Source organism: Hemitrygon akajei, chromosome 7 (genome assembly GCF_048418815.1).
Source record: "Hemitrygon akajei chromosome 7, sHemAka1.3, whole genome shotgun sequence".
NCBI lineage: Eukaryota > Metazoa > Chordata > Chondrichthyes > Myliobatiformes > Dasyatidae > Hemitrygon > Hemitrygon akajei.
The window spans coordinates 115,993,429-116,007,400 of NC_133130.1; positions in this window are offsets into that span (position 1 = coordinate 115,993,429).

A 13,972-nucleotide genomic window follows, 5' to 3' on the forward strand; every position below is an offset into this window, starting at 1 on the left:
GGCAATGCATTCCACACACCAACCACTCTCTGAGTGAAAAACCTTCCTCTAATATCCCCCTTGAACTTCCCTCCCCTTAACTTAAAGCCATGTCCTCTTGTACTGAGCAGTGGTGCCCTGGGGAAGAGGCGCTGGCTATCCACTCTGTCTATTCCTCTTGATATCTTGTACACCTCTATCATGTCTCCTCTCCTCCTCCTTCTCTCCAAAGAGTAAAGCCCTAGCTCCCTTAATCTCTGATCATAATGCACACTCTCTAAACCAGGCAGCATCCTGGTAAATCTCCTCTGTACCCTTTCCAATGCTTCCACATCCTTCCTATAGTGAGGTGACCAGAACTGGACACAGTACTCCAAGTGTGACCTAACCGGAATTTTATAGAACTGCATCACTACCTTGCAACTCTTATGTTTAATCAATCTATTAGAGTTTTTCGAGGAAAGTGGATGAAGGGAAGGCAGTGGATGTTGTATACGTGAACTTCAGTAAGGCCTTTGACAAGGAGGTTAGTTAGGAAGATTCAGTCGCTAGGTATACATGGAGAGGTAGTAAATTGGATTAGACATTGGCTTAATGGGAGAAGTCGGAAAGTGGTAGTGGAGGATTGCTACTCTGAGTGGAGGCCTGTGACTAGTGGTGTGCCACAGGGATCAGTGCTGGGTCCATTGTTATTTGTCATCTATATCAATGATCTGGATGATAATGTGGCAAACTGGATCAGCAAATTTGCTAATGATGCAAAGATTGGAGGTGTAGTGGACAGTGAGGAAGGTTTTCAAAGCTTGCAGAGGGATTTGGACCAGTCGGAGGAATGGGCTGAAAAATGGCAGATGGAGTTTAATGCGGACAAGTGTGAGGTATTGCACTTCGGAAGGTCAAACCAAGGTAGAATATACAAGGTAAATGGTAGGACACTGAGGAGTGCAGTAGAACAGAGGGATCTGGGAATACAGATACAAAATTCCCTAAAAGTGGCATCACAGGTAGATAGGGTCATAAAGAGAGCTTTTGGTACATTGGCCTTTATAAATCAAAGTATTGAGTATAAGAGTTGGAATGTAATGGTGAGGTTGTATAAGACATTGGTGAGGCTGAATTTGGAGTATTGTGAGCAGTTTTGGTCACCTAATTACAGGAAGGATATTAATAAGGTTGAAAGAGTGCAGAGAAGGTTTACAAGGATGTTGCTGGGACTTGAGAATCTGAGTTACAGAGAAAGGTTGAATAGGTTAGGACTTTATTCCCTGGAGTGTAGAAGAATGAGGGGTGATTTGATAGAGGTGTATAAAATTATGATGGGTATAGATAGAGTGGATGCAAGCAGGCTTTTTCCACTGAGGCCAGGGGAGAAAAAAACAGAGGTCATGGGTTAAGGGTGAAGTGGGAAAAGTTTAAAGGGAACATTGGGCGGGGGGGGGGTTTCTTCACGCAGAGAGTGGTGGGAGTGTGGAATGAGCTGCCAGATGAAGTGGTGAATGCGGGCTCACTTTTGACATTTAAGGAAAACTTGGACGGGTATATGGATGAGAGAGGTTTGGAGGGATATGGCCCAGGTGCAGGTCAGTGGATGAAGGGAAAGGCAGAAAAATGGTTCGGCACAACCAAGAAGGGCCAAAAGGCCTGTTTCTGTGCTGTAATGTTCTATGGTTCTGTGGTTCTACTCTGCCTTGAAGTTTGTCCAAAGAATACTGTTATTTACAAAATTACACTGCCATTAGATTTCTGAATGGACAATAAACCCATATATCCTACCTCATTAATTTTTTTGCTCTCTTTTTGCACTACTTACTTAAATTTATTTATATATATGTGTGTGTGTGTGTGTGTGTGTGTGTGTGTGTGTGTGTGTGTGTGTGTATTGCCTCTCTTTCTGTTTACCCCATATACCTCAAACTTTAGATGCAATGCTGAGTCATGCAATCTGCAGAAATTCTCTGATGACTCAGCAGTGGTTGGGTGTATAGAAGGAGGATGGGAGGATGAGTACAGGGCCCTGGGGGATGACTTTGTCAAATGGTGCAAGCTGAATCATCCACAGCTCAATATCAGTAAGACAAAGGAGATGGTGATGGACTTTAGGAAGACTGGGCCAGCACTGCTCCCCGTTACTATTGATGGTGAGGATGTGGGTGTGGTGAGGACCTGAAAGCACCCTAGGGTGCTGGAGTGGAGCACCAACCTAGACACTGTGTACAAGAAGGGCCGGAATCACCTCTACTTCCTGAGGAGACTGAGGTCGTTTGGAGTATGCAAACCTGTCCTTCACGTGTTCTACCAGTCTGTTGTCACCAGTGCAATCTGCTATGCAGTGGTGTACTGGGGCAATGGCATCAACAAGTTTGGTGCCAACAGGCTCAATAAACTGATTAGAAATGGTGGCTCTGTAGGAGTCAAACTGGACACACTGGAGGCTGTGGTAGAACAAAGGATCCCACAGAAAATCCAGACAGTGTTTCTCACCCTCTACATGCCACCTTGGCTGAACAGAGGAGCACTTTCAGTAATAGACTAAGACAACTGTGCTGCTCCAAAGAGCGCTGTATGAGGCCATTAGGCTCTATAATGAGTCAACTTTAGCCGGGGAAGTGATGACCCCCTCCTGTTAGACTGTTTGTGGTAACTTATTTTTATTCTTTCTTACTTCTCTTCTAATATTTATCTCTGTGCACTTGTAATGCTACTGTGATACTAGTTTCCTTTGGGATCAATAAAGTATCTGTCTACCTCTACCACCAATCTTGGCAACACCTTCCATGCACTCACCACAAGGTGTAAAAACTTACCTCCGACATCCCCGCTATAGTTGTCGTGTTTTCTGTTTAACGTCAGTGCCTGTAATATTTCCCCTACCTCCCCTCCATCTTTCAGGCTAAATGGAGGCTCATGATCTGAAATATTGACTGTCCATTTCCCCACGCAGATACTGTCTGACCTGTGAGTTCAAGGCAGCATAGTTAGTGCAAGACAACAAAATTATGATAAATTGCAAAATAAATAGATAGTGCAAATAGAAAGAATAATAAGTTAATAGGTTCATGGGCCATTCAGAAATCAGATGGCAGAGGGAAGAACCAGTTCCTGAATCGTTGAGTGTGCGTCTTCAGGCTCCTGCACCTCCTCCTGGACGGTAGCAATGAGAACAAGCCATGTCCTGAGTCCTTAATGATGGATGCCACCATTTTGAAGCACCACCTTTTGAAGATGTCCTGGACAGTGATGAGGCTTGTGCCCAGGATGGAGGCGGCTAATTCTAGGAATCTCTGCAGCCTCCTGTGATTCTGTGCTTTGGGACCTCCGCACCAGCCAGTTAGAATGCTCTGCACAGCATATCTGTAGAAGTTTGCTAGGACCTTTGACACATCAAATCTCCCCACACCCCCCAACAAGGTATAGATACTGGCATGATTGCACCAAGATGGTGGGCCCTGGAGAGATCCCCTGAGATATTACTGCCCAGGGGTTTGGAACTGCTCACACTTCCCACTGCGGGCACCATGAAGAGCTCTGCTCTGTGTTACCTCCATCTCCCCTTCCTGAAGTCCGGAGTCAGTTCCTTGGTAAGTATCAGGTTGTCGTTATGCCACCAGACAACTCTTGTACGCCTCTTCAATACCGTCTGAGATTCTGCCAACAACGGTGAGTGAGCAAGTCGGCCTGACCAGCTGAGCACTTCCAACAGGTTGTCCAGATTTTTAGCAAACTGCAGTATTTGGACCCCTGAAAACATAAACGTGAATGCTGATAGAAGACTAGAGGGATTTTATTAAAAGAACAAGACAACATTAAATTAAAGGCGTCACTATCTTTTTCCAAGATCATGTGCTGCCACCTGCTGGTTGGCCTACTCTTGTTCGAATACGGATAATTTGCAAAACTGAAATTGGTGCTGGGAATTCATATCAGGTTCGTATATAAAGAGCTGATGAGGAGTAATGTATCACTTACTAATCCTCCCACAGGAAGGAGAGCATTCATTTCAAGAGGATTAGAATATAAGAGCAAGGATGTAATACTGAGGCTTTCTGAGACTGCTCTGGGAGTATTGTTGGCCCCCATATCTAAGAAAGGATGTAATTCACACAAAATGCTGGAGGAACACAGCAGGCCAGCCAGCGTCTATAGAGAAGAGTAAACCATCGATTTTTCAGGCTGAGACCCTTCATCGGGACTGAAAAAAAAAAGAGATAAGGAGCTTGTTTAAGAAAGGATGTGCTGGTGTTGGAGAGGATCCAGGGGAGGTTTTCAAGAATAAAATTTTAAAAAATTTTTAAAAAAGAATGATTCTTGGACTGAAAGGGTGAATGAGAGGGTGATGAATCTGTGGAAATCTTTGCCACAGACAGATGAGGAGGCCAGGTCAGTGGGTATATTTAAAGCAGAGAGTGATAGGTTCTTGATTCGTAGAACATTAAAGTTTTTGAGGAGAAGACAGCACATTTGGATTGAGAGGAAGTATTAAATCAATCGTGGGCAGATGGTGGAGTAGACTTGATGGGCTGAATGGCCTAATCTCACTCCTCTATCAAAATCACCTCTCATCTTCCTTCACTCCAAAGAGAAAAGCCCTAGCCTGCTCACCGTTCCTCATCAGACACACGTTTTCCAATACAAACTACACCCCGGTAAATCTCTGCGTCCTCTCTAAGGTTTCCACATCCTTTCCATAATGAAGTGACCAGAACGGAACACAATATTCCAAGTGTGATCAAACCAGAGTTTTATAGAGATGCATCACTACCTCCCTGCTCTCGGGCTCAGTCTCCCAACTAACGAAGGCCAAACCACCCTACGCCTCTCAAAAGATCACTGCGGAACACTGCTGCTCTCTGACCTCCAGGCAGAATAGACGCCATTTACAATCACCCTCTCTCTGCCTTCTATGGGCAAGTCAACTCAAAATCCACATAAACACTCACAAAGTGCTGGAGCAGACCAGGCAGCATCCATTGAGCATCGATGTTTTGGGCTGAGACCCTTCGGCAGGATGAATCCTGCTGCAGGATCTCGGCCTGAAACGTTGACTGTACTTTTTTCCAATGATGCTGCCTGGCCTGCTGAGTTCCTCCGGCATTTTGTACGTGCTGCTTTGGATTTCCAGCATCTGCAGATTTCCACTTGTTTGTGTGATCCACATAGCCAATTTTCCCTGGATCCTATGCCTCCTAACTTTCTGAACGAGCCTTCCATGGGGAAGTAGGACCCACTGGTCTGTAATTCCCAGGATTATCCCTACTCCCTGTCTTGAACAAAGGAATAACATTTTCCACCCTCCAATCATCTGGTAGGACTCCTGTGACCAGTGAGTGAGTATGCAAAGATTATCTGCCTCTTCCCTCACTTCCTGCAGTAGCCTGAGATAAATCCAGTCTGGTCCAGGGACTTACCAATCCCAACGTTTTTCCAAAGATCCAGCATAATTTCTTTCTTAATGTCGACATGTTGCAGTATCTCAACATGTTGACACTAACTACCTCTTTATCTTGCATAGTACTAGATCGAGAACAAACTGCTCCCTAATCTGTTCCTTCACACAGCTTTTGCACTAGATTCTGAAACTGGGCAAAAGTGCTGTGTTCATCGACAGCAATCTGAGGGTCGAGCAGATCTGTGGCTGAAAAGGAATTAGAGACATAGAGCTTAACGGCACCAAAATAGGTCCTTTGGCCGATCCAGTCCGTGCCAAACTGGTCTTCTGCCTAGTCCTATTGACCTGCACCTGGATTGTAGCCTTCAATAACCCTCACCACTGCACTGCTCCAAATCTCTCTTAAAAGTTGAAATTGACCCCACATCCACCACCTGCACAGGCAGATACCATCATCTGCTTGTATTTACCCCATCTATAGCCCTCATAATTTTGTATATCTCGAGCACATCTCCACTCTTAGTGATACCTTTCTCCAGGTGGGTGACCAGAACTGCACTCCATACTTCAAATTAGGCCTCACCAACACCTTACACAACTTCAACATCACATCCCAACTCCTGTTGATCTATGGTGGCCAATGTACCAAAAACTCTCCTTATAACCCTATCCACCTGTGACATCACTTTCAAGAAATTATGGGCATGTACCTCCAGGTCCCTGTGCTCTGCCACACTCCTCAGCGCCCTACCACTCGCTGTGTAAGACCGGCCCTGGTTGGTCCTCCCGATGTGCAATGCTCTACACTTATCAGCATTCACTTCCATCTGCCATTTTGCAACGGAAAGCACTTGATAAACACAGTCCACACACACACACACACACACACACACACACACACACACACACACTCACACTCACACACACGCACACACACACACACTCACACTCACACACACACACACACACACACTCACACACACACACACACACACACGCACACACGCACACGCGCACACGCGCACACTCACTCACACGCACGCACGCACGCACACACACGCACACACGCACACGCACACACTCACACACTCACACACACCATCATTTAGCTGAAGTTGCACTGAGAATGTGCATTACAGCATCTTCCCCCCAGTTGTGTGTATTCTCCTAATGGGTCCTAAACAGCGCTGATGCACCTGGGCTGGCCAAAAGCTGCCTTTCCTGCCACACATGCTGAACATTCCATTCCTTTATTAATGGGGGGGGTGTAAATATCTGAATGCTGTTTGTATACTGCATTTAAGGTAGATGCTGCTGTTTATTTTGTAATATGACTGTAACTGCATTGTGGGGAGCATCAGCTTCTAATGCATGTGCAGTCTGAAGTTTACTTTGTTGGTAATTAAAGATGATATGCCCTGGTGCCTAATAACTGGGGTTCTTCCTCCAGACGGGTCCGAGAGCTTGAGCCAGCGATTCGACTCACTGCTGCCCACCTCAATGCCCTGCTGCACCTCAATGCCCTGCTGCACCTCAATGCCCACAAGGGATTGCCACCTCGCATATGAGGAGCGTTTGGCAGCTTTGGGCCTGTACAGACTGGAATCTAGAAGAATGTGGGGGGATCTCATTGAAACCTACCGAATGTTGAAAGGTCTAGATAGGGTGGATGTGGAGAGGATGTTTCCTCTGGTGGGGGTATCCAGAACTAGAGGGCGCAGCCTCAAAGTTGAGGGGCGACCCTTTAGAACAAAGGTAGGGAGGAATATTTTTTAGCCAGAGAGTAGTGAATCCGTGGAATGCTATGCCAAGCCCGTAGGTATATTCAAAGCAGAAGTTGATAAATTCCTGACTGGCCGGGGCATCAAGGGATACGGTGAGGGGGCAGGTGCATGATGGTTGAGTCGGATCAGGGATCAGCCATGATGGAATGGTGGAGCAGACTCGATGGATAGAATGGCCTAATTCCTTATGGTCTTACGGACGGTAATGAGTGTGAGTATGGTCATGGAAAACTAGCAGAATGTCAGGAGAAAGAGCCTGTGTTTAGAATGGTCAAGTTAGTGGAAAACCAGTTAAAGCTCTTTTAGATTCTGAAAACTCACTGTCTTTAAGAAAAGCGATGCCCTTTGGTGCCAAACGGCTGTTCAACGTATCCATGGTGAGCCACTGGCAGAACTCACCAGTGAGCTGAATGATCACAAGCACTTGGTGAAAGTCGGGGTGCTGGGGAAACCACCAGTTGACATGATTCTGGGGTACATGGTCACTGAGGAAAGGAAACAGCCAAATACATCCACCTGCTCCTCCAGGAGTAGATAATCCTTTTACTGATTCTGTCCTGACTCGTGTACAATGTCCTGTGTATGTTACTCAAAATGGCTTCTTTGGTTTGTTAAGAGTAGGAACGCTTCTTTGTCTGATAAGTGTTTCTCTCGCAGTTGTTTAGCTTTAGACTTGCTGATACGGGGATTGTATTCATTTGTTAACCAATGGGGAATGTTATTTTGTCTTGTGAGGCTGGGAGCTTGGGGGGTTTCGCGGTCTTTTCAGGGGAGTCGGGAACAAGATGCCGAGGAAGGTGGACGTGCGCTGCACTGCTCGGTCGACCACCCAGGTGGTCCCAGGTGCGAGGACGTGGAGGTCAGAGGAAAGTGACGAGGGGTCGAATGGTTCGATGGTTGAGCTCCAACGATGTGCACTAAACTGACTGAACTCTGATAAGTTGGCGCCTTTTACTTTTTCTTTTCTTTCATATATACTGTATTGCATAGTACTCTCAAGGAAATCTGCAGATGCTGGAAATTCAAACAACACACACAAAATGCTGGTGGAACACAGCAGGCCAGGCAGCATCTATAGGGAGAAGCGAAGTCGACGTTTTGGGCCGAGACCCTTCGTCAGGACTAACTGAAAGGAAAGATAGTAAGAGATTTGAAAGTAGTGGGGGGAGGGGGAAATGCGAAATGATAGGAGAAGACCGGAGGGGGTGGGATGAAGCTAAGAGCTGGAAAGGTGATTGGCGAAAGCGATACAGAGCTGGAGAAGGGAAAGGATCATGGGACGGGAGGCCTCAGGAAAAAGAAAGGAGGGGGGGATTACCAGAGGGAGATGGAGAACAAGCAAACAACTAAATATGTCAGGGATGGGGTAAGAAGGGGAGGAGGGGCACTAACGGAAGTTAGAGAAGTCAATGTTCATGCCATCAGGTTGGAGGCTACCCAGCCAGTATATAAGGTGTTGTTCCTCCAACCTGCGTTTGGATTCATTTTGACAATAGAGGAGGCCATGGATAGACATATCAGAATGGGAATGGGACATGGAATTAAAATGTGTGGCCACTGGGAGATCCTGCTTTCTCTGGTGGACCGAGCGTAGGTGTTCAGCGAAACGGTCTCCCAGTCTGCGTCAGGTCTCACCAATATATAAAAGGCCACACCGGGAGCACCGGAGGCAGTATACCACACCAGCCGACTCACAGGTGAAGTGTCGCCTCACCTGGAAGGACTGTCTGGGGCCCTGAATGGTGGTGAGGGAGGAAGTGTAAGGGCAGGTGTAGCACTTGTTCTGCTTACAAGGATAAGTGCCAGGAGGGAGATCGGTGGGAAGGGATGGGGGGGACGAGTGGACAAGGGAGTTGCGTAGGGAGCGATCCCTGCGGAAAGCAGAAAGGTGGGGGAGGGAAAGATGCGTTTGGTAGTGGGATCCCGTTGGAGGTGGCGGAAGTTACAGAGAATTATACGTTGGACCTGGAGGCTGCTGGGGTGGTAGGTGAGGACAGGGGGAACCCTATCCCGAGTGGGGTGGCGGGCGAATGGAGTGAGGGCAGATGTGTGGGAAATGGGAGAGATGCATTTGAGAGCAGAGTTGATGGTGGAAGAAGGGAAGCCCCTTTGTTTAAAAAAGGAAGACATCTCCTTCGTCCTGGAATGAAAAGCCTCATCCTGAGAGCAGATGCGGCGGAGACGGAGGAATTGTGAGAAGGGGATAGCATTTTTGCAAGAGACAGGGTGGGACCTCCGGTCTTCTCCTATCATTTCGCGTTTCCCCCTCCCCCCACTACTTTCAAATCTCTTACTATCTTTCCTTTCGGTTAGTCCTGACGAAGGGTCTCGGCCCGAAACGTCGACAGCGCTTCTCCCTATAGATGCTGCCTGGCCTGCTGTGTTCCACCAGCATTTTGTGTGTGTTGTTGCATAGTACTCTTTTAGTTTTAGTAAAATCTTTAAAGTGTATTTCATAACGGTATCTGGTGTGAGTTTGATATTGTGTGTGTGCGCGTGGCATAAACTTGATTCTCACAGCACCTGCGTGTACGGGAGGTGGGGTTGGTGAGTGGCTGGATCTCCTTTTCCCCCGGACATATACCAGCCTGTTGGGTGAGTGTTACACTCGTGCTAAAAGCAAAGCACTGGTCGGGTTACAATCTCCGCCTGACTTGGGTGCTAGTCTGTGCGAGGGAGGAACCGAAAGGTCTAGAAAGCAACTCCAGAAACGGAGCCTTGAGAAATACACGGGCTCTCCTGCGTCTGTTGATATTCGTACGGATGAAGTACCCGTTGATGATGACTCGGAAGGTTGAAGGCCACCAAACAGTGGAGCTGCAGTGCAGAGGGGGTTTTCTGACGTCGCACAGTGGTTTCAGCAGAGACTAGGGCTGACATTCCACCCGGGCCAGACCTGACCAGAGTTCAGTAAGACAACACTGCTACAGAGTGCCGGAGCAAAACCTGGGGGCCCTGGGGGATGAGATTCGGGCCCCGCTGGAGCTGGGAGTCACTGAGCCTTCAGGTAGAGAGAGTGGAGCCATCCTATCGTTCTCATCTCACAGAGGGATGACACCCTGAAGCTATGCATTGATATCCAGAAGCTGAATGCCATTTCTTTTTTTAGTTCATCTTGTACTCTGTGTTAATGACCTAGCAGAAAGGATTGGATGAGCAACCCATATTACTGCACTGGATGTTCTGTAAAGGCTACTGGCAGGTCCCCCTGGATGGCCAGTCAAAACCCCCGACTGCCTTCCACACCCGGGGTCTGTTTCACTTCACCAAGATGCCCTTTGGTCTTCACGGAGCAACAGCAATGTTTCAGCGGCTGGTGGACCAGGGCTACAAGGCTGTGAGGACTACCTAGACAATATGGTCACCTACAGCCAGACATGGTCAGAGCACCTCCTGCACGGGTCCTGAGGAATATTAACGCTGCCCACCTCACCCCCAATCTACAAAAATGTGAGTGGCCGAAAAGGGAGGCTCAGGCACAGGCGGGCAAAGTGGGGGAGCCTACAACAGTCCTTGACCTCTCACTAAGGATGTGACATCCTTCCTGGTATCACAAGTTCACCTCTGACTAATCTCACTTGGAAGATTGCAAGCAGCCCAGTGATGTGGACAAATGGAAGGAAAAATGCTTTTCAAGCCCTTACAGCTCGCATGTTCTTCACCTGTCCTTCAGAGCCCAGACTCTGGCCATTTTTCCTTTGGTCATAACCCACGTACCTAACACATTTTTAGACCTATTTTTCCAGCTGGTCCGCAGCCCATTGTAAGTTTCGATAGCCTTCCTCGCTGTCCCCAATGTTGGTGTCATTTCCTGATCCAGTTCACTGCATTACCATCCAGATCATTGATGTCAATGACAAACAACAGACCCTGCACCATTCCCTGTGGCACACCACTAGTCACAGGCCTCCAGTCAGAGAGACAGCCGTCTACTGCCTGGAAGTAATTCGGTAACGGTGTAGCTCGGGTGGTTGATGGCTGGGTTGAGTTGTTCTCCGAGCTCGGCAATTTACTTGCAAACGTTTCATCACCATACGAGCACACATCGTCAGTGTGTTGTTAATTGTGGTGTGTCTTCTGATTTTTAATGGCGGTTTGGCAGTCCAACTTAAAGGTGCATTACCGCCCCCAACTGGACTGGAGTGTGGTGTAGAGTTGGGAAATAGACTCCCAGTAGTTCTTTATCAAATGAAATCTAAATGACCCCAAAAGCTCTATAGATTGCAAATAACGAAAGGCAATATTATCAATTAAACAGAAGTCGCTTCCATAACTTAAAGTTTTTAAATGAAAACTATCAGCCTCCAAAGATAGTGGTGCAGCCTGCACGTGCTTTCTTTCAACCTTATATGCTTCACATTGTAAAATAAGGTGTTCAATCGTTTCATAATGATGACAATCCCAGAATGATATTTCCAACAAGATGCAAGGAATAGTTAAGCACAGTATGGCCAATTCTCAGTCGAGTCAATATAATTCCTTTCCTTCTTGTTTTACCCCCTTCTCCTACCAATCCAACAGTTTTATGCATTCTGTAAAGGTGTCTCCCCTCATGTCCATTATCCCACAAGTCTTGCCAAAGCACCCTAATACTTAACCTTAGCTTCTGATTTGCTAATTGGGAAGTCTATACCCACATTTGAACTTTTAACAGCATTTTCAGCTAAACAATCAACCCACTCCTCACCTCCATGTGCAGGGACCCATAAGAAGCAATCATGAAGACAAATATTTTGAGTATGAAACGAAGTTTGAAGAACTTCCAGCAGGAAATCTGACCTACTGCTAGAATGACCTGTTTCAGGACTAGTCAAAGCCAAAAAAGCATCTGAACAAATCATAACATTCCAAGGACAGATTTCCTCCACCCACTGTCAGCCTAATATGATGGCAACTAGTTCTGCTGTATGCACTGATAAATAGTAAGATGGTTCTTTATTGTTACCTATAGTTCAGGTACAAAAACAGCCACACTGACATTCCCTATTAAACTATCTTCTGATCCATCAGTAAAAATGGTTAACATATCACAACAACTTCCCTTAGCATAATGATGAACCGTCAAACTCTCGGGCATACCAGGATCCTTGGATTTCATTAAATCATACAACCTAAAATCAACTAAAGCCATTGGTAAAAACCACAGTGGGGTTACTGAGAAAGCTACAGTGGAACAAATTACGTCATCCGACAAACCCGTATTCGTAGAGCGATGAGAACCCGGCCACCCAGAACTAAAAAACACTCTTTTTGTAATGTTCCCAGCAGTCTGCCAACAGGGTGATCATTCATCTGCAAAAAGTGATTTATCCACCCCAGTACCCATCACAGAGAAAATATCATCGAACATAACATTAAACAATAAAGGGCTACAAATACTGCCATGTGGAGACCCATTCTCCATCTCATAGAAGTCCAAAAATATCTTTCCTACCCTTACCTGTATAGACCATCCAAAAAACTCAAAAAAATACACAGCCTTCCTCCCTCTCCTAATTTCCATAATTTAATCAAAAGACCCTCCCTCTATAACATACGTGTTTTTTCTATATCAAAAAATACTGCTATTGCAACTTCTTAATTTACTTGTGCTTTCCTAATATCTCCCAAACATAAATGTCGTTCCAATGTCACTCTACCCTTCCTAATCCTGCTCCGATAAAACGCTGTAACACCTCTTTTTTCCAAAATATAACTCAATCGCTCTATTACCAGACCTTCCATAAGTTTACACAAGTGAGACGTCAATGATAAAGGTCTATAACTAGAATGATCCAACGGGGGTTTTCCAGGTTTTAGAATAGGCACTACTACTGTCATTTTCCATGAGGAGGAAAGATGGCCTAAATTCCAAATGTGATTCCAGAATTTTTAATTATCTCCAGAGCCCATATGTCTAAATACACAATAGCATAAATCACCCTTTCCTGGAGCTGTCTGTTCTATTAATAGCTTTCTTAAACTCACACAAGGAAAACTCTACATCACTAATACTATCATTGCTACAGCTGGCTTCCAACACATCAGGGTATTCACTTCGAACCTTCTCCCTACATTGTTTAGCCACCTCACTTAAATTATCTTGATTATGAATTGCAGCAAATGACCGAGCCAGTAACTCAACCTTCTTTGTTTCAGTAACAATCGTATTACCTTCTCTAATTAATATTGGAATGTTATTAGCCCTATAAACCCCCCCCCCGCCCATTTTTCAATCATTCCACAAACATCTCCAAGTTTAATATCTCTTCTAATGCTATCACAATATGACCTCCAGTAAACCTTTTTGCAACCTTCACTACTTTCCTCACCACAGCTTCTGCTCTTTCACACTGAATAAGGTCGCTCGGAGACTGACACTTTTTAACTTTCCGAAACACCTTATTTCTCTCCCTTGTTGCCTCTGCACACTCTCAGCCCACCATGGTACAGCCTTTCTCCTATTAATGCCCTTTTTTATAGGAATCACTTCCATCGCAGTTTGATGAATAATGTGACGTAACCTTTCGTTGCAGAAATCCACATCATCCTCAACATTCAGCCCTGACAGAAGTTCATCAGACAAAACCTTAAACCTCTCCCAATTTGTTTTACCAAAGTTCCACCTCCTAAAACTGGCCTCCTGTCCCCTATACAAATCCAAACCCAAGCTTACAAATACAGGAACATGATCACTCCTCAATGTTTCATCTCCCACGGCGTCCCACTCACTTACTCCAGCCAGAAAGTTCAAAACTAAAATTAAATCTATCGCAGTTTCAGAACTATTATGAACATTAAATCTCATGCCCCTCCCAACATTAAGACACACAAGATGTGGAAT